This window comes from Catharus ustulatus, chromosome 26 (genome assembly GCF_009819885.2).
Source record: "Catharus ustulatus isolate bCatUst1 chromosome 26, bCatUst1.pri.v2, whole genome shotgun sequence".
In the NCBI taxonomy this organism is placed as follows: Eukaryota; Metazoa; Chordata; class Aves; order Passeriformes; family Turdidae; genus Catharus; species Catharus ustulatus.
Window position 1 is genome coordinate 1,380,451 of NC_046246.1, and position 20,370 is coordinate 1,400,820.

A 20,370-nucleotide genomic window follows, 5' to 3' on the forward strand; every position below is an offset into this window, starting at 1 on the left:
CGCTCCCACCTCGGGGTGTTCCCAGCACAGGAAGGACCCGGAGCTGCTGCAGGGCTGGAGCCCCTCTGGAGCCAGGCTGGGAGAGCTGGGGGTGCTCCCTGGAGAGGAGAAGGCTCCAGGCAGAGCTCAGAGCCCCTTGCAGGGCCTGAAGGGGCTCCAGGAGAGCTGCAGAGGGACTGGGGACAAGGCAGGGAGGGACAGGACCCAGGGAATGGCTCCCACTGCCACAGGGCAGGGCTGGATGGGATCTTGGCAAGGAATTGTTCCCTGGCAGGGTGGGCAGGGGCTGCCATGGAATTGCCAGAGCAGCTGGACATTGCCAAGGCCAGGCTGGACATTGGGGCTGGGAGCACCTGGGACAGTGGGAAGTGTCCCTGGGGTGGCTCTGGATTCGATTTCAGTTTCCTCCCAACCCAAACCAAAGCCCTCCCCATGCCAGGATGAATTCCTGCCTATCCAAAGGCAAACAGCACAACAATCCAGATAGGATCATTTGCTTATTTTCCTTAAACACAGAAAGTTAAACTCACTCTTTCCCTTTTCCCAGGCATCCCAGATCAGGCTGGGAGAACAATTCCAAGGCTCCCCAGTGACCCTGGGCCAAAGGAAGCTCCATGTGCTCAAACTTGCTGAAATTGGAGCAGGAATGGATTTGGGGTGGAATGAAAGATTTGAAAGAAAACATTTAGCATCTGATGGGAGATAAAAGGCAGTGCTCACCTCTACTGGGGAGTTTTATTCCATTTAAACTGGTTTTACTGGGATAACAGCAGGAATTCTGGGCTCATGGACCATGGGGCACTCCCCATCCCCAGGCCTCAGTTTCCCATTTATAATCTGAGGGTAAAACCGGTTGACAACAGAGCCAAAAGCAGATTTAACTCCAGTTTTAAACTTTAAAAGGAGTTTTAAACCAGAAATTCAACTTGGGCAGAGACAGGGACAACAAACCCCCCTGTAAATGTGACATCCACAGAAACGATGCTCTGGCTTCATGTGGATGAGGCAACAGCTCCTGATTCTCCCACCATCCCACCTGGAATTGCAAATTCTCCCAGAATTTCTGGGACCAACCACCTGGGCCTGTAATCGTGGTAACTGCACCACTTAACTCGTGGCTTGTCTTCATTTTCTTCTGCCTTCACTCAGAGTCAGGATTAAAAACACAAAGAAGACGAATTTTCTTGTGTTTGGGCTTGGTTGTTTATTAAACCTTACCTAAAGTACAGAGAGTTCTGCAACACTTCCAGGCACCAGCTAAAAATGAGCAACATGGAGCTGAACCGAGCTGGTTCCAAGGTCTTGTAAAGCTGAACAGTCCAACAGAGAATTAACACCTCTGGTATTGATACTTCTGACCCAATAACCAAACTCCTGTGACCCTCAGTGCAGCACTGACTGTCCAACCAAAATCTGCCTGAAATTATGAAGAAGAAGGAAGAACACCAAAAGGAGACACCATCCCAAATCCTCCATCTTATCCCACACCCATTACTACATTCTGAAAACCTCAAATTCCAAACCCTTCCCCATGTGAAATCACACACTTCTATTTAACTGCACACCCGTGACTTTAACTCCATCACTCAAATTTGGAGCCTTCTCCAAGGCCTCAGGTCACAGCAGTGTTCTCCTGGGGGTCAGTGCCAGAAAGCACAGAAAGCTCAAAAATCCCAAAAATTCCAGGTTTCTGGCATCCAGCATGAGCCCAGCTCGCTCAGGTGTAGGGAGATTGATGGAACAAACCTGAGTGTTGCTTGCAGAGTGTGGGTTTGGAAAGGAAACCTTGGAAAACCTAAACCCGGGGCTGTTCAGAGCCCAGGGGTTTTCTTTGCCTTTTCCTGGCCCTTACACCTGCCAGGCAGTAAAGGAGACCCCAGGAGAACATCCCATGTTCATTTATGGAGAAGAGTTTGGGGTTTGTAGGGGTTTGTGGGGGTTTCTAGAGATTTGTTAGGGTGTATAAGGGTTTTTCAGGGTTTTTTAAGGGTTTTTCAGGGTTTGTAGGGGTCTCTAGGGGTCTGTAGGGCTCTGTAGGGATTTGTAAATGTTTGTCAGGGTTTGTGAGGGTTTGCCAGGGTCTGTAGGGGTTTGTAGGGGTCTGCAGGGGTCTGTAGGGTTTTGTAAGAGTTTGTCAAGAGTTTGTAAGGATTTTGTCAGAGTTTGTCAGGATCTGTGAGGGTTTTTAGGGGTTTGTCAGGGTCTGTAGGGATTTATAGGGGTCTGTAGGTGTTTGTAAAGGTTTTTCATGGTCTGTAGGGGTTTGTCAGGTTTTTTAAGGGTTTGTCAGGGTTTGTAGGGGTCTCTAGGGATCTGTAGGGGTTTCTAAAGGTTTATCAGGGTTTCTAAGGGTTTGTCAGTGTCCATAGGAGTTTATAGGGGTTTTGTAGGGGTTTCTCAGGGTTTTTTAGGATTTCCCAGGTTTTGTAAGATTCTCCATTCACTGCCAGCAGAAACAGTGGAGCACTGAGACCACTTTTCATTCCAGAGAGGATTTTCATTCCTGACATATGCAATTCTTATCCTGCTGCCCCTCCACCCTGCCCACACTGGAACAGGGACTGAGGGAAGGCCCAGGTTTGCTCTGAGGCAGCCAAACCTGAGCTCTGTGTGGTTTGTAATTCCTGCTCGTCCTGTCTCGTGTCATTCAGAGAAGGAGAAGATGTGTTCCCCATTCCTGCATTTCCCAGTGCCCTGTTTCACCCCTGTGCCTGCCCAGCCCAGAGCATCATCCCCAGGGCAGAGATCTTCTCTTGTCCTCCTCCCACCCTCCATCCCCTCACCCACAGAGCCTCCAAGTCCATCGTGATGGAGCATTTCACTCTGGACACACAGAATCCATCAGGACAAAACTCCAGCCCTTCTGGGGCCTCCAGATTCTCCTTCCTCTTCCTCTTCCTCTTCCTCTTCCTCTTCCTCTTCCTCTTCCTCTTCCTCTCTTTTGTCTTCTTCTCCTTCTCCTTCTCTTTCTCCTCCCTCAGTGCTGTTTGTCCCTGGTCTCCTCTGCCACATGCAGAATCCTGACACTTTAATTTTATTGACAATCAGTGAAATTAATGCCCCTGCCAGGGCTGAGGAGAGGGGGAATTTGGGAATGGTGCTGGGAAAGATCCCTTTGCACAGCAGAGCTGTGGGATGGTAGCAGGACACCCTCAGGGTGACCATGCAGAGCTCTGCAGGCCCTGGCTCTGAACCCAACCCAGCCCCACAGAAATGTTGTTTTTGTGGAACCACATCGCTGTGAGCTCTGCAGCAGCGATCAGGGCTTTATCCATGAAATTCCAAATTCTCTCCCTGGGTGACCCCAATCTCTCTGCCCTTGGAGCTCCTCTTGAGGAGCAGCAGTTGCTGAAAAAGCCACCAGTGCTCCTGTCCCCAGGTCCCCTGCCATGGACACGACATGGACCTGTCCCCTCGCGAGCCAGAGCAGCACACGAGCCCTTGGATTTGGGAAATATCCCACAGAAATTCCTTCCCTCCAAATATTTATTTTCACGACCCAACAGGTCAAACAGCCCAAGATGTTTTCTCAGTTGCTTCAAGCCAAAGCAATCCAAGAATTCTGGGAATCTTCCTTGGAGCCGAGGTCCTGGGCGAACAATGCAGGACGTGGCCGAAGGTCTGCGGGGAGCACCCACCCTCCACATCTGCTGGGCTTCCCTTGGAGATTTATTATGGACAAAAGCAGCTCTTGGAAGAGTTGTTCTTCTCCTGTTGGAGCAGATGGACAGAAATATTTCACACATGACTCAAATTCTGGATGGCTCCACCACAAACTCCAGACGGGAATGAGCAGGATGGACATTAAATCGTTCTTGATTTATAGACAGCCCCACAAAATAAATCCCAGCCTCGCACAGGGATCTTCCCCACTTAGGTTTCACTCTTGATCTCCAAGCCAAGAGGCTGAAATTCCAGGTTTTTGCAGCCCTAAAGCCAGTAGCAGTAAAAGTTTATAAAATCCCGGTGGATTTGTGCTGCAGGTTGAGTGGGGAAAGTGATCCGAAATGAAATTATTCCTCTGGAAACCAGGGATGGATTTCCAAGGCTGCACTTCCAGGGCTGTGCTCCTTCCTACCTAGGTTGGAACAATAAATATTTAACGAGGCAAATGGGTCCTCCTGCACTTGTAATTAAGGGAAGGGGGGATAAATTGCATTCCTAATTATTCCTAACAAAAGGGAAAGCAATTTCCTCCCTGATCAGTGAGAATTCCCACTTCTCCCCAAGTGAAGTAGGAGCAGGGAATGGATTTGGAGAGGAATGAAAGATTTGAAAAAGAACATTTAGCATCTGAAGGGAGATAAAAGGCAGCGCTCACTTCTACTGGGGAGTTTTATTCCATTTAAACTGGTTTTACTGGGATTTCAGCAGGAATTCTGAGCTCATGGACCATGGGGCACTCCCCATCCCCAGGCCTCAGCTTCCCATTTATAATCTGAGGGTAAAACTGTCTGGAACTCACAAGGACTTTGTTCCTGGAACACTTTTTTTGAATGCCAAAAATACAGATTGCAACATCTCTTGGAAAAAAAATCCTCTCTGAGCAGATTTGTTGTTGGAAAACATGAATATCTGAGTGTGGAATTCTCAAATATTGCTTCATATTTTATGATTTTTTCCCCCCATGGTTATTTTTATTACTTCAAAGTGTTTTCCTTCACAAGCCCCAACTGTGAACATGGGGATTTATTGACTGATAACAAAATGAAATACAGATGAACAGCACAGAATCATGGAAGTGGCATCCAGCCTGTCTCCAGCTGTCCTAAAAAAGTGAAAATTGTCCTAAAAAGAGGGAAAATGGTCCTAAAAAGAGGGAAAATGGTCCAAAAAAGAGGGAAAGGAGAAGGGCTTGGAGCTCTCCTTGGTTACTGTAGGGGAATCCCACCCATTTTCCCACTCAATGATCCAGTGAAGCTGCAGCCTCTTCCCTCCATGCTGGAGCATCCCTAAATCCCTGGCACTGTTCACACCCTTCTCTTTCCCTGGAGTTTCCATGAGTTTTTCCCAGTGCACCTCCTCCCACCCCTTTGTGCAGCCGATATCCTGGATGGAATCACATCTCCCACCTCACCCCACCATGTTCATCCCCTGCTCCTTTCCCAACCCCAAATCCCTGTGGATTTTCCTGTATCTTTGATTCTGTTCCCTTTTTCATTTCTACCCTACCAGCTCTGCTTCCATCCCCTGCCCATCCTGATCCCAAGTCCCTGTGGGTATTCCTGTATCTATAACTCTGCCCCAATTTCCTAGGTTGCAATGTAAAGATGTGCCCAAAAGTGTGTATTCTATCACCAGCTGTTAAAAACCAGCTGGGGCAGTGTTCTTTATCTTTCCCACACCCACCCTCCCTCCAGGAGATCTCTCCTGTTCATGGCCATGGAGTCCCAGTGCGTGACTGATAAAATTCCATCATCCCATGGGGAGATGCTCCAGCCAGGGGGAGAGCCAAACATTTCCTACCTGGATAAGATCTGAGATTTGGAACACCAAAGCAGCCCTTACTCACTGGTTTGCAGAGGACAAGAGCTACCAGAACTTTCTATGGGATCACTGCTTCAACAAGAGCACTTCATCTGGAGTGCTCCCACCTCCCTAACCAGTGGGGTGTAACACTGTATTCTGACTCTGGCAGTGCTTTTCTTTTCTACTATTGCATGTATTTTATTTTTTCTCCTTTTTCCCTGTTAAATTGGATTTCTGATTTGGAGTCTCTCACTGGTTTTGCTTTCAAACCAGCACACCATGTCCCACGCCACCAGCTCTGTTTCCATCCTCTTCCCCTTTCCCAATCCCAAATCCCTGTGCTTTTCCCATATCTTTATCTCTGTTCCCAGTTTTCATGTCCCACTCTGCCATTTCCATGTCCATCCCCTGCCATTCCCAATCCCAAATCCCTGTGGATATCCCTGTAACTCTGTTCCCAGTTTCCATTTCTACCCCAGCTCTGCTTCCATCCCCTGCCCGTTCCCATCCCAAATCCCTGTGGATATTCCTTTATCTTTAATTCTGTTCCCTTTTCCATTTCCACCTCAGCAGCTCCATGTCCATCCCCTGCCCTTCCTCAATCCCAAATCCCTGTGGACATCCCTGTGTCTTTAACTCTGTTCCCACTTTCCATGTTCCACCCTGCCCCTTGCTCCCAGTGGATTTAACTCCAAAATTTTCATGTTCAAGACCCCAAACTGGCGAATCCTTGAGGGCAGGGAGAAGCCAGGACTTTGCTGTTGGAGCTGTAGGATCTGGATCCTTCTAATGGGAATAAAATCCCCCACAGGCCCCTGTGGGAAGCACAGAGAGGTCACAAATTTTGGACAAAAGTTGGCCAGAATTACCAGGCTGGGGAAAACAAGAGAATTTTTTTTTCCTTCTAACTTCGTTCTTTGAAACTGCTGAATTGTTTTGGCTGAAGTTCCCTCCCTCATCCCTTAAAAAGCAAAACCAGCCCAAGCTGGATGCTCCATTAGAGAAAATCTCTGCAAAAATGATGGAAATTAAAATTATAACTCCAAGCAGAGCTTTCCAAGGGGAGTTTCAGGGCTCCTTAATAGGCCAGGACCCTGCAGCTGCTCCAGTGAATCCCTGATTTACTGGGGAATATTAATGGGCCTCTCTGCACAATTATAGCCAGAAACAGCAATTAAAGAAAAAATCAGAGACGGGAGAAACTCAGGGAAGGATCCTCGGCCAGCACTAATTGGTGCAGCTCAGAAACCAACGGAGCTGAGCAAAATTCCACCCGTTCAGGGCTGCTCCAAGGAATTTCTCATTTCCAGCCACCTTCCCCTTGCATTTATCTCTTTTTTTTTTTTTTTTTTTTTTTTTCCCTTGGGAAATGCTAAAGCACCATTGACTAAGCCTAAAGAGAAAAGAAAAAAATAAAAATCTGGGATAATTACAGATTTCTTCCAGTTTGGAAAAGTTGCTTGGGTTTTTTTTTTAATGATACATTTTATATTTTTAAAGTAATTTAATGTGTTCTAAGCATGCTCCAGGACCTTTTCTTTCACTTGCATCCTTTAATGGAGCAAAATAAATTATTATTAGGCAGTTAAAATTAAATATTTTTGTGAAGAAAAAACATTCTACAGCACAGAAACCAACAGAGCTGAGCAGAATTCCACCTGTTCAGAGCTTCTCCAAGGAATTTTCATTTCCAGCCACCTTCCTCTTGAATTTATCTCTCTCTCTTTTTTTTTTTTTTTTTTTTTTTTTTTTTTTTTTTTTTAACTTGTGAAGGGATAAACCCCCATTGGTTTAACCCTAAAGATAAAAGAAAAAAGAAAAAAATCAGGAAGGTCTGGGATAATTGCAGATTTCTTCCAATTTGGAAAAGTTTTTTTGGCTTTTTTTAATGACATATTTTATATTTTTAAAGTAATTTAAAGAGTTCCAATTCTAAGCATGCACCAGGACCTTTTCTTTCACTTTCAGCCTTTAAAGGAGAAAAAGAAATTACTATTAGGCAGTTAAAATTGATATTTTTGCAAAGAAAAGGTCCTGATTGGAATTCTTTTAGCTCTGGGAAGCAAAGGACTTCACTGTGTTCATGTACAGAGAGGTGGGAATAGGAGAGAGGAGGAGTGTTCCATTAAAAAGTGAATTTTTCACTCTCTCTAAACCTTCCCTGAGCACATAAGGAGCTGAAAAAAGAGGGGGAAAAAAGCAGGAATGGCTGGATTTCCTCTCAAGTCCAAAATCCCCATCCTTGCTTAAGGTGTTACCTGCAGACAAACAATTTGGGAATTTCTGAAGGTGTTTCTCTTCTTTGGTGCCACTTTCCCTGGGTGTTGGGTGACACCCTGGGGGCAGCAGCAGATTCCTGGGGCAGCCTTGGTGCCAGATTTTAGCCCAAAATGGGAAATTTGGGTCAAAAATGGGAAATTTGAATCCAAAGAGGAGAATTTGTGGGTCCAGAACCAGAGAATTTTGAGCTAAAAAAGGGAAATTTGGGCACCCAGGTTGGAAATTTGGACAAAAAAAGAGAAATTTTTGTGTGAAAAAGGAGCTCCAGCAGCCCCGAGTGCCTCAGGAAATTCACTTTTTTCCATCAAAATTGGGTTACCACAAAAATCAGCCTTTTTAAATTTCATCTTCTGAATGACAAACAAGCACTGGGGAAATGAGGGGGAGGGTTTGAAAGGCAGATCTTGGAGTCAGCATCTGGATTTGGAGGCTCCTGCATCCAATTAGCTGCAGATATCTGAGGAAAGGCACAGCTGGACCAGCATGGGGAGACCTGGGCCAGGAACTGCTGTTGCTTCATGGGATTGCAGAGTGATTGGGGAGGGAAGGGACCCTAAATCCCATCCAGTGCCACCCCTGCCATGGCAGGGACATCTCCCACTGTGCCAGGTGCTCCCAGCCCTGCCTGGCCTGGCCATGGGCACTGCCAGGGATAATCTGAGTACCCAGGGGTTGGGCAGGGTGGATGGAAGTGATGCTGGAGCCCCTGGAGGGGTTTGCACCCAGCTGGAGCTGCTTTCTGCTCTCCCCTCTGCAGCCTGGAGCACAGGGAGGACCAGGGGTTTGAGTTCCTGAAAACATCTTGAGAAATCAACAGGGGAGGAAAGAAATCCTTGAGAACATCCTCAAGAAACCTTGACTGCTGCAGGGACAGTGCCACTGCCACCCCACAGAGCCACTCAGAGTCACAGAATGTCCTGAGTGGGGTGGGACTCACAGGATCACGGATCCCAGCACCCCCCAACAATCCCCCCTGGGCATCCCTGGAGCTCTGACAGCCTTGAGCCAGAGTTCAGGAGATCTCAGGGGGCCTCACTGCTGCTGCTTACTCAGGGCTGGGGAGATCAGGGTGCCCACCAGTGCTGCCAAGGAGCACCCAGGGACTGGCCTGGTCACCCCCAGGGAACCTGGGCTTGCTCCATCCAGGGGACACCTTGCACTGTTTGATCTTCCACAGTCCCCTCAGCACTGATGGGCTGAGGTCTTTGCAGCAGGGATCACAAGGTCCCTGAGATGTCAGAGGGCACAGAATATCCTCAGCTGGAAGGATCCACAGGGTTCATGGATTGCAGAGCCCCCAGCAATGCCCCCTGTCCATCCCTGGAGCTCTGGCAGCCTCGGGGCCGTGCCCATTCCCTGGGGAGCCTGGGCAGTGCCAGCACCCTCTGGGGGAGGGAAGAACCTTTCCCTGATCTCCAGCCTGAGCCTGCCCTGGCACAGCTCCAGCCCTTCCCTGTCCCTGTCCCTGTCCCAGGGAGCAGAGATGGGAGCTGCCCCTCGGGAGGAGCTGCAGATCCCTGAGCTCTGCCCTCAGGGTGCTCTGCTCCAGCTGCACACACCGAGTGCCCTCAGCTGCTCCTCCTGACCCTTCCCAACCCTCTGGACACTCTCTAATGGCTCAGTTTTATATTGAGGCACCCAAAGCACCCCCAGCACTGGAGGTGAGGCCACCCCAGCCCAGAGCAGAGCAGGACAATCCCTCCTGAGCTGGCCTGGCTGTTCCTGGTGTCCCCCAGGACAGGGATGTCCCTCCTGGCTCCAGAACAGCTCCTGCCCGTGTTTGACACATCAGTGCCAGGCTGGGCTGGTGCCCATGGCATGGTGACATTCTCAAACCCCCTCCTTTCCACCCCAGCACAGAACACCCCACAAAAACCAACCCTTGGCTCTCTCACTGACTTTCTGAACCCCTGTGTGAAGCAGTAGAACGTTTAACCCTGCAGTAAATTCACACTGGGAGGGGAGTGAGGGAAATTATCCTCGCCTTGCCTTTGTGAGGGGAAAAAGTAACAAAAAATCTGATTTGTCAAGCCAAAAATTCAGAAATAATGAGTGACAACACCCCCACATCTCCTCCTTAAATATTGTTTGGCCAATTCAAAAGCCAAGATCTTGGTTGCTGTTAAAAATAGCTGATGAAGTGACAGGATTTGCTCTGGGGTTGGCTCTCTGGGGTGAGCCCCAGCCAAGTCCCAGCTCATCAGGAAATTTGGAAGCGTCCAACAGCAGCACCCAAGTCCTGCAGGCCCAGTCTGGGAGAAAACAGCGATTATGCAAGAAAACCTGGCAAAAACAACCCTGTGTTTGCTGCTCTCCTGTTGTTTGCCCGCTGGGCTTTGTGGCTGCACTGTTCAAGTTTTCTGTGTTTGCTCCAAAACAAATAATTGCCTTTTTCACTGGAGCTTGGGATCAGCACATCATCATCACCTGCTTCCCTGGGATGAGGCAAGGAGGCAATGGCCCAAGGCCCAGCGTGGCCAGAAAACCCCGTGGTGCTCAGAAATGAGGTGTCTGTGGACACACAGCGGAGGAAAACTCCAACCTCCCCCTTTCCAGACGTGTGTGAGACGCTTTTCCCTCTCTGGTGAGACTTGCAGTGGCCACAGAGCCTCGTGATTAACGTGGTCGATCCAAAGAAGTGGAAAAAAAGTCCTGGAAAAATAAAACTGGAGTTTTTCCCTTCTGTTGCACCTCATGGGAGATGCCCAAGCCAGAGGTGGAACACCAGGCACAGGTTTTGGCATGGAAAGGGTTTTTCCAGGGTTTTTTAACTTCCTTGGATCCCTGAGTTTGTTGTCAGCACCTGAAGAACAGAAGCAAGAGGCAGAAAGAAAAGGTGCCAAGGAAAGGCCTGATTAAAAACCAAGCCTCACAAAACCATGGTCTCAGCAGAGCTGGGCTCATGTGAAGTCCTGAGCATTCCTCATGCTCCTTGTTGCCAACCAAGCCACCTCAAACATTGCTGGGTGTCCCTGCCCAGCAGCAGGATCAGGGATGATGTTCCCTCCCTCCCCTGGAGACAGGCTGAGCATAATTAACAGAAATGTCCTTGGGATTCTGATCCTCTGAGGCAGCTCCAGGGCACGAGGGCTGCCAGGGCTGAGCTGGGGGCACTCTGGGGACACAGGGACGTGATTCTGTATTTGTGAGCAGTCCCCTGCTCCTCAGAGAAGCAGCTCAGTGCTGGGGCCCCTCTGGGTCTTCACTCTGTGTCCTCACTCTCAGTTTGTGTCTGTGCAGAAGGAGCAGCCCCTGTCTCTGTGTGAGCCCAAGCAGCCATGGCTAGTTCAATTGAGTGATTGATTGATTGATTGATTAATTGATTAATTGGCCCTGTGGAGCGTGGCTTGGCAGGCTGGGCTGTGTCCCAACCACCACAGAAAAGTCTCATGAGCAGGCAGGACAGGGGTGTTGAACTCAGCCCTGTTCCAGCAGTGGCTGTGCTTTATTCTGCCAGGTAAGAGTCACTTCTTAAAGCAGGGCAGCAGAGGAGATGAGGAGAGGAAGAGAAAGAAAGGCCCCAAAGGCAGAAATGCCTCCTGCTGGGGCTGGAAGGAGGGCACTGCCCAGCTGGTGCCATCCCAGCAGGTCTGGGGTGCTTCCAGCCCTGCCTGGAGCCAGGAATGCCAGGCAGAACGAGGACCTGAGCTGTGCTGGGGCAGCTTGACTGGATCCAGAGCCAGCTCCGAATGTGCAGCTCTAGGAAAGGACAGAAGCTGGGCTGAAGCCCAGGAGAAGAGAAGCTGTGACCTTTGCCAAGCCCTGCCTGTGCCCTTCCCGGAGCTCAGAGCTGTGACAGCTTGGAGCCATCAGCTGGGGATTCGCTCCAGGCCGAGCTCCTTGAGCCATTCCCAGCTCCCTGAGAGGCAGGAGAGGGCAGAGATGGGGGCTTGGAGCATCTGCAGCCTCAGGGGTGCCTGCTGGTGGTGTGGAGCTGGAGGAGCCTGAGCTCATGTCCAGGGGTTTTCCTGGGTTTCTCCAGGATTTAGGAGCCACTGATTTCAGGATGTGGTGGAATCAGTGCTGGTCTGTGCTCAAAAAAAAGGGGAAAACCACCCAGGGACAACAACTTTGACAACAGGTTGCCACCAGCAAGGCATGAAAAAGAGCTGGAAAGGCCACTCTTGTTATTCCTCCTGTAATTAAAACGGAGAATTTATTCCTCCTTGCAGGCAGCCTCCTGCAGCGAATGAACCACAAGATTAATGAGGTGCCTGATGGTTTGTGCAGCCCCACTCAGAACCAGAGCAACTGTTTGCTCCTCGTGTGCCCGGGCGTGGAGAGCAGCCAGCTCCCTCCTGGTGACGTCCTCGGCCACCAGGGACAGCTCAGATGGATGTTGGTGCTCCTGGCCGGGGTTTGGGAACAGCAGAGCGGAGGGAACATGCTCAGAATCCTGTCCTGAGGCACAGGGAGGGGGAGCACAGCTCTGGGAAGGAGCAACGCCCAGTCTGCTGTCCCAGGAAGCTGAGATCCAGAAATCAGAGCTCTGAAATCCAGCTGCTGGTGACACTTTGTCACCAGTGCCACAAGTCCGTGGCTGGCTGGAACAGGCGCTGTCACCTCTTGTGTGACCCCTGCATGTGTGATCTCATGCTCTCCCTCATTTTCCCCTGATTTGAGGAACCACCCAGCCCCAGTTTCACTCCCAAAGCACCTTCCCATCAAGCCCACATTTTGTCACCAGTGCCACAGGCCGTGGGTGGCTGGGACAGGCAGTGCCACCCTGTCCTGCCTGTGTCCCCAGCAAGCCATAATTACCCCAATAATTTATTGGATGGTTGGTCTCATGCTCTCCTTCATTTTTTTCCTGATTTTAGGAACCACCTGAAAGGAATGATAAATCTGTCTTTCCAAACAAGCTGTGGCTCTGCTGGGAGATAAAACCAGCACTGAGAGATAAAAGAAACAATGGGAAGGATTCTACTGATTGATGAATGGAAAAAGATATTTGCCTTTACAAACAAACTGTAGTTTGCTGATAAATGAAATTGGATATTGAAAGATGAAAGAAGCAATGGGGGAAAACTATGAATTCTGTAAGAATTAATAATTAAAAGGGAGGGTTGTACATTAGAGGGGAATCTCAGGTATCAGTGTTTGGGAAGTCTGTGCCTCTCAAGTGCCTCAGCCAGTGGGGGGAGCGAGAGGGAAATGTGGCTGGGAAATTGGGATAAAAAGGAGGCTGCATCCTCCAAAAATATCCCATGGCCTCTCCCTTTATTCAAATAAAGTAAAGCGACTCCTCTGCCTCCTTTTTGGACATAAACCTCTGGTGTTTGTGGATTCATTTTCCTGACACGCCCAGCTCCAGTTTCACTCCCAAAGCACTTTCCCATCCAACCCTCACAGCCTCCAAACACAGATTCTCTGTGCTGCTTCCACACCTTGATCCTTCCTCCAGTGAGGGCAGGAGCCCCACGGGGTGCCCTGCCATGGCTGGGTGTCCTGGTTTGGAGGACAGGTGTCTGCTGAGAAAGGCAGGAGCCTCTCTTTGAAATGGAGAATGTAAACCCCCTCCCTCCAAATTATTATAATTTTGAAATCAAGGGGCTCTCAGGCTAAGATATGGGAATCAGGAATAACAGTTCTTTACTAGGGAAATTAAAATAGAAATACAGCACTACAAAGAAACAAACCCCAAACCCTGACACAGTCAGAATCCAACCTGACACCCGTCAGTCAGGCAGGGTGTTGGCAGCAGTCCCATCCCATGGTGGCTGCATCCTCCTGCAGTGACAGATGTGGCTCAGTTGGAGCAGTGCTCCTGTACAAGGTGCAGTTTCCTCCCAAGCTCCAGTGGTGATGTGGAGAAATCCGGTTTTCCTCTGGAGTCCAGTGGAGAAAGGGCTCCCTTAGTGTCCCAAAACCTCTGTTTTTATCTTGGTAAGAAATGTTGGGCTCTTCCCCCTGGCTGGAACAACTCCCAATGGGATGCAGTAATTTTATCAGTCCCACAGTGGGACTCAATGGCCATGAGCAGAAAATGACTGGCTGGAGGAAGGATGGGTTGTGGAAAGATAAAGAACACTGCCCCAGCTGGTTTATAAACCATGGCCATGAACAGGAGATATCCCATGAGATAAAGAACACTGCCCCAGCTGGTTTCAATGGATGCCCATTAGCAGAATATCTCCCACGGAGATCAGGATCACTGCCCCACCCTCAACAGATGGTGATAGAATAAATACCTTTTATCACACCCTATATTGTAACCCAAGACACTGGGAGTGAGAGGGACACAGCAGAAATTAGGAATTCGAGGATTTTCCCTTTTCCGGAGTTTTTCTGAGGGCTTTTCTTGCTGCCATCCTGCAGGGTGCACAGGCAGCTGTGCCCGCAGGGACAAGGTGACATTGTGATATTGTGACCTCTGCACTTCCCACTTCCTTTCCTCTGTCAGGACTTGGGGTCCTGGTCCCTGTTCCTCTCTAACTCTGAGGAGCTCTGGGATCCGTGGTGTGTCCTGGAATTCGTGGGCATCACAGTGGCACTGGTGGGGTTCACCCCTCAAAACTTCTGAGGAGAAACTGTGGGCTCAAAGATTTCTGGGCTGGGGACATCAGGAGGTGGCCCTGCCACCCCCTGCCAGGTAATGCCACCTATGTCCCCATGGGGACCAGCCTGGCCAGGCCCCTCTGATAAAAACCCAACCAATCTCCACTGGCAAAGCTGGGGCTCTCCCAGTGGGGTTTTCTTCCTAAACGGCCCGAAATGACCCCAAACGACCCTAAATATCCCTAAATGTCCCTAAACGACCCTAAATGACTCCAAACGACCCTAAATGACCCCAAACGACCCTAAATGATCCTAAATGTCCCTAAACGACCCTAAATGTCCCTAAATAACCCTAAATGTCCCTAAACGACCCTAAATGTCCCTAAATGACCCTAAATGTCCCTAAATGACCCTACATGGCCCCAAATGTCCCTAAATGTCCCTAAATGACCCTAAATGACCCCAAACTGCCCTAAATGACCGTTCCCATGATGTGGAGAACTCTTTGTCTGCTCTCCCAGCAGAGCCTCTCTCACTCAGCTCAGAGCTGTCACCAGGGCTCGCCTCCAGCACTCCCAGACTAAACAAGCCCAGGTTGTGTTTTTGGGACCTCTGGGCACATCCAGGCCTGGCTGATCCCCCTCTGTCCCCTGGCAGTGCCTGCTGATGCAGTTCTGGCCAGAGATGGAGCAGAGGGATTACTTGGCATTTCTCCTGGGATTATTTGGCATTTCTCCTTGGATTATTTGGCATTTCTCCTTGGATTATTTGGCATTTCTCCTGGGACTACCTGGCATTTCTCCTGGGATTATTTGGCATTTCTTTCTCCTGGGATTACTTGGCATTTCTGCTGGGATTATTTGGCATTTCTCCTGGGATTACTTGGCATTTCTCCTGAGATTATTTGGCATTTCTTTCTCCTGAGATTATTTGGCATTTCTCCTGGGATTACTTGGCATTTCTCCTTGGATAATTTGGCATTTCTCCTGAGATTATTTGGCATTTCTCCTGGGACTACCTGGCATTTCTCCTGGGATTACTTGGCATTTCTCTTGGGATTACTTGGCATTTCTCCTAGGATTATTTGGCATTTCTTTCCCTTGAGATTATTTGGCATTTCTCCTGGGATTACTTGGCATTTCTCCTGGGATTATTTGGCATTTCTCCTGGGATTATTTGGCATTTCTTTCCCCTGGGATTACTTGGCATTTCTCCTGGGATTATTTGGTATTTCTCCTGGGATTATGTGGTATTTCTCCTGGGATTATGTGGTATTTCTCCTGGGAATACTTGGCATTTCTCCTGAGATTATTTGGAATTTCTTTCTCCTGGGATTATGTGGTATTTCTCCTGGGATTATTTGGCATTTCTCTTGGCCAATTCCAGTTGAATTTACAGCTCTGCAGGGATGGAGCCAAGCTCTCCTCAGCAGCTCCACCCATCACCCCATTATGTCTTTGCCTCACCAATCAGGCTCCCAAAATCCAACAGGACACGGAGTTTTAGGAATTTTCTCCCTAATTCTGGTGCCCAGAACCCCTCTGGGTTTGGCTGTTCTGGGGTTTCCCTGCACCTGGGAAGGGGAGGAGCCCCAGACCTCCCCCAGCAGGGAGTGCTCAGAGATTACAAATGCTGGGCTGACAGAGAAAGGCAGAAAAATTATAATCCCTGTTCTCTGGGCAGGAATCAGGAGAAATGACATATTTTTTCGCATATAAAATCAAAATCTGAGAATTCTGGGCTGAAAATAAATAAGGGTGTTTTTTACTGTTCTTTTTTCTTTTTCTTTTTCTTTTTCTTTTTCTTTTTCTTTTTCTTTTTCTTTTTCTTTTTCTTTTTCTTTTTCTTTTTCTTCCTTCCCCCTCTTTCCCTCTTTTTCTTTTTTCATTTTTTCCTCTTTTCCTTTTTCCTTTTCCCCCCTTTTCCTTTTCTTTCTCCTAGTTTCCTTTTTAATTTCTTCCTTTTTGTTTTTGTTTTCATTTTCCTTCTCATTCTCTTTCCCTTTTATTTTGTTTTGACTTTGTCTTTTGTTTTGTTTTGTTTTTAATTCTAGAAATTCTCTTCAGTGTTTTGTGCATCTTTCTGGCCCTCCCTCTCCATCCTCCAGGTCACTGCACCTCTGCCTTCACCCAGCCTTGCTGACCCCTGGAGATGCCATTTTTGGCCCAAATCATCTCTTTTTGAACAGAAAAATGAATCTGTGACCCAAACCAAGCCCACAGTGTCCCAAAGGTGTCACCCTGAGCTCCCCAGCCAGCCTGAGGCCGTTCCCTCTGCTCCTGTCCCTGTTCCTGGAGCACAGCCCGACCCCCCCGGCTGTCCCCTCCTGTCAGGGAGTTGTGCAGAGCCACAAGGGCCCCCCTGAGCCTCCTTTTCTCCAGGCTGAGCCCCTTTCCAGCTCCCTCAGCCTCTCCTGGGGCTCCAGACCCTTCCCAGCCCTGTTCCCTGCCCTGGACTGGCTCCAGCCCCTCCAGGTCCTTCCTGAGCTGAGGGATGAAGGAAAACTGGAGGTCTCAGCTTTACAGTGATCCAAGGAGCTTCAGGGAAGGGGAGTGGGGACAAGCTCAGATGGAAACATCCCCCAGTCCCAGCAGCGTCTCATCCTGCCCCATCCCCAAACACAGCCCAGCAGGACAGGCCCCTCCAGCCCTGGTGCCTAAATCCAGGAGCTGTTTCCTCAGCAAGGGGCTCTCCCAGGCCTCAAACCAAACCTGCAGGAGGCTTTTCTTGTGATGAAACACTGAGCTCTGTTTTGGCCAGGCCAAGTGGGCTGTGCTCTGTCCTCTGGATGAAGTGGGACTGGATTTATTGTTGTTTCTGCAGCAGTTGAAGCTTTACTCAGAAGGCAGCATTACTGACAGAGCTGCCTCCTGCAGGGCTCCCCTGCTTTTCCTGATGTTTCCCTTCTTGCCTTCAGCTGAATTCTCTCTGCCATGAGCCATCAAACACAGAACTGCTCATAGATCACCTCTTGTCAGGGGCTGGCAGTGATTCTGGCCTGGCCTCTGAGCTCTGCAGCTGTTGGAGACTGTTTGGCTGGAGGGAGGGAGGGTGGTCTGGGTCAGGCTCTGGGGTGTTCTCAGCCTGTCCAGGCTCTGGGGTGTTCTCAGCTCCTCCACATTCCAGTGAAAGATGGATTTTAGCTGCAAAACCATCCCATTGTGAGGGGAAACAGGAATGCACCACAACCTCAGGGGCTTCGTGGAATCCCAGATTATCCTGAGTGGGGAGGGACTCACAGGGATCCTGGATCCACCCCTGTTCCTGCCCAGCCCCCCCAGCAATCCCCCCTGTCCATCCCTGGAGCTCTGGCAGCCTCGGGGCCGTGCCCATTCCCTGGGGAGCCTGGGCAGTGCCAGCACCCTCTGGGGGAGGGAAGAACCTTTCCCTGATCTCCAGCCTGAGCCTGCCCTGGCCCAGCTCCAGCCCTTCCCTGTCCCTGTCCCTGGGAGCAGAGATCAGAGATGGGAGCTGCAGATCCCTGAGCTCTGCCCTAACTCCCCCTCAGGTTCTCCCTGCAGCCAAGAGACCCCAGGGACCTTTGCTCCTACCCAAAGCACAGCAGATAAACCCTACTCAAGGAATCCTAGACTCATTTAGGTTGAAAAATCCCTTTAAGACCAAGTGCAAACATCAGCCAGTACTGCCAAGGCCACCACTAACTAGTGTCCCCAAGTGCTTTAAACCCCTCCAGGGATGGGGACTCACCCAGGATTTTGCCTTTACACAAAGGGAGCTGGGTGGGGCTGGCTGCAGGGTGGGCACCCACCTCAAATCAGCAGTGCAAGCCTACCCCGTGCTCTTTGATGGGCTCTTCCTCCCATTCCCTGCACAATCCCAGCTCCCTGACCGCAGTTTCTGCTGCTCTGACAACCACACCACCCATGGATGCACTCTCAGGTCATTCCTCAGCTCCTTTGCTGGGCTGATGAACCTTCACCTTTAAATTCAGTCAGCTCCTCCTCTCTCAGAGCTGCCCCTGAGCCCATGTGGGACCTCTCTTTTAGGACTGCCACCACCTGTTCTGTGGGGCTTTCACCAGGCACAGGTTTGCTCCTGTGGGCACACAGGACAGGGGTGGAGCCCGAGGTGGCCCCATGTCCCCATCCCCATCTACTCTGAGGACTGGAAATGCCCCAGAAGATTTTTCCTGTCACTGTTCCCATCAGGGGAAGGGCCCTCAGCAGCTCCTTGGGGCTGAGATCTGACCCACAGGGTTGGAGGGTCCCAGGAGCTGCCCCCAGCTCTCCATTCCTCAGCCCTTCTGGAAGCTGAGCTCCAAACCTGAAGGGATCCTCCTAGAAATATGGAAAGGGACCTGGGGACAAGGCAGGGAGGGACAGGACCCAGGGAATGGCTCCCACTGCCACAGGGCAGGGCTGGATGGGATCTTGGCAAGGAATTGTTCCCTGGCAGGGTGGGCAGGGGCTGCCATGGAATTGCCAGAGCAGCTGTGGCTGCCCCTGGATCCCTGGCAGTGCCCAAGGCCAGGCTGGACATTGGGGCTGGGAGCACCTGGGACAGTGGAAGTGTCCCTGGGTGGGATTTAAGGCCCTTTCCCACCCAAACCATTCCCTGATTCCATGACTCCATGACCATGTCCATGCCTCTATCCTGACACTCTCAGCTTTCCTCACTCAGCCCCTGTTATACACCAGCTCTGAACACATTTTTCAAACCAACTTTTCATGCGTTCTTTGCTGGAAATCTCAGCAGATTTCTGGCTCAAAGCTTTGTGGGGAATAAATCTTTCAGGAAAGGGATGGTGCAGGGTAAAATCTGTGCTGCTGCAGCTGAATCCATGAAATCCTGCTGTGCCTCTTGGATTTTGAGTGGAACAGCTCCTTCTCTCCCTGATCTGCACCTTGTGCCTCTCAAAACAAGCTAGATCTGGACCTGGTTTCTTTAATCTGCCTAAAACTGCATTTTACTCACCCAAGGCAAAAGAAAATATTCCAACCTGAGCTGGAATTGCTCTTACCCAGCCCCTGGCGTGTCCCTCTCTGGGTGCTGTAATTTGGGATGGGGCAGGCAGATCAGACAGCCTTGATGTGGTTTTGCTTTCCCCAGGAGTTTCTCCAACACTCATTCCCTGCTTCTTGTGCCAAGCAGCTCTCCTTCCCCTCCCAGCCACCACGGAGCTGCCTCCTGATATCGGGAAATAAAGGAAAAACGCTTTGTAAGTGCAAGTTGTGTAAATAAAGTTTCCTAATTAAGGGTCCCAGATCCTGGTGCACTCCACTGCCCTTCACCATCACAGAAGGGGTTTTGGAGGGATCAGTTCTGGAATTCCAAGGAAATTTTCCAGCAGTGCCTGGGTGCCTGGGGTGGCAGTGAACTGCATGGGATTAGGAGGAGATCCTGTTTTCCCACCCGGTCCCTGTGTCAGCTCAAAGGCCTGATCTGAAATGGCAGCCAAACCCCAGCACACGCTATTATTAGTTTTCAATTATGAATTAACAGATTAAAAAGTCCAGCTGGTTAATTACAATGGGCTAAAGCAGCAACCTGGCGTTGCAGCAGTGTCCTGAGGAGGAAAAGCAATGGGATGAGGGCAGCAAAAGCAATGGGGTGAGGGCAGGGAAAGAAATGGGATGAGGGCAGGGAGGTGCAGAGGGATAACACTGAAGGGCTCCAGGGAATTCATCATCCCTGTGATTTCTGCTGGAAAATTCAGCTTCATGAGCATGGACATGCTTCCATTTGGAGCTGAGATCTGCATCTCCCATCCTGCACCAATTCCCAGAGGATCTCAAACCCCACCCAGCCTGAAAAGCAGGAGCAGCCACAGTGCTGAGGGACAGGGCTGTCACTTCCACCCTTCTCAAACCCATTCCCTATCCCCTGACCCTCCATATTTTTTATAACTCTTGATCCCAGACTGTAAATAATCCCCCCCTCCCCCAAATTAATAGTGCCCTCCTCCGGTTTTAAAATATTTTCATGGGTTCTTTGCTGGAAATCTCAGCAGATTTCTGGCTCACAGCTTTGTGGGGAATAAATCCTTCAGGGAACGGATGGGGCAGGGTAAAATCTGTGCTGCTGCAGCTGAATCCATGAAATCCTGCTGTGCCTCTTGGATTTTGAGTGGAACAGCTCCTTCTCTCCCTGATCTGCACCTTG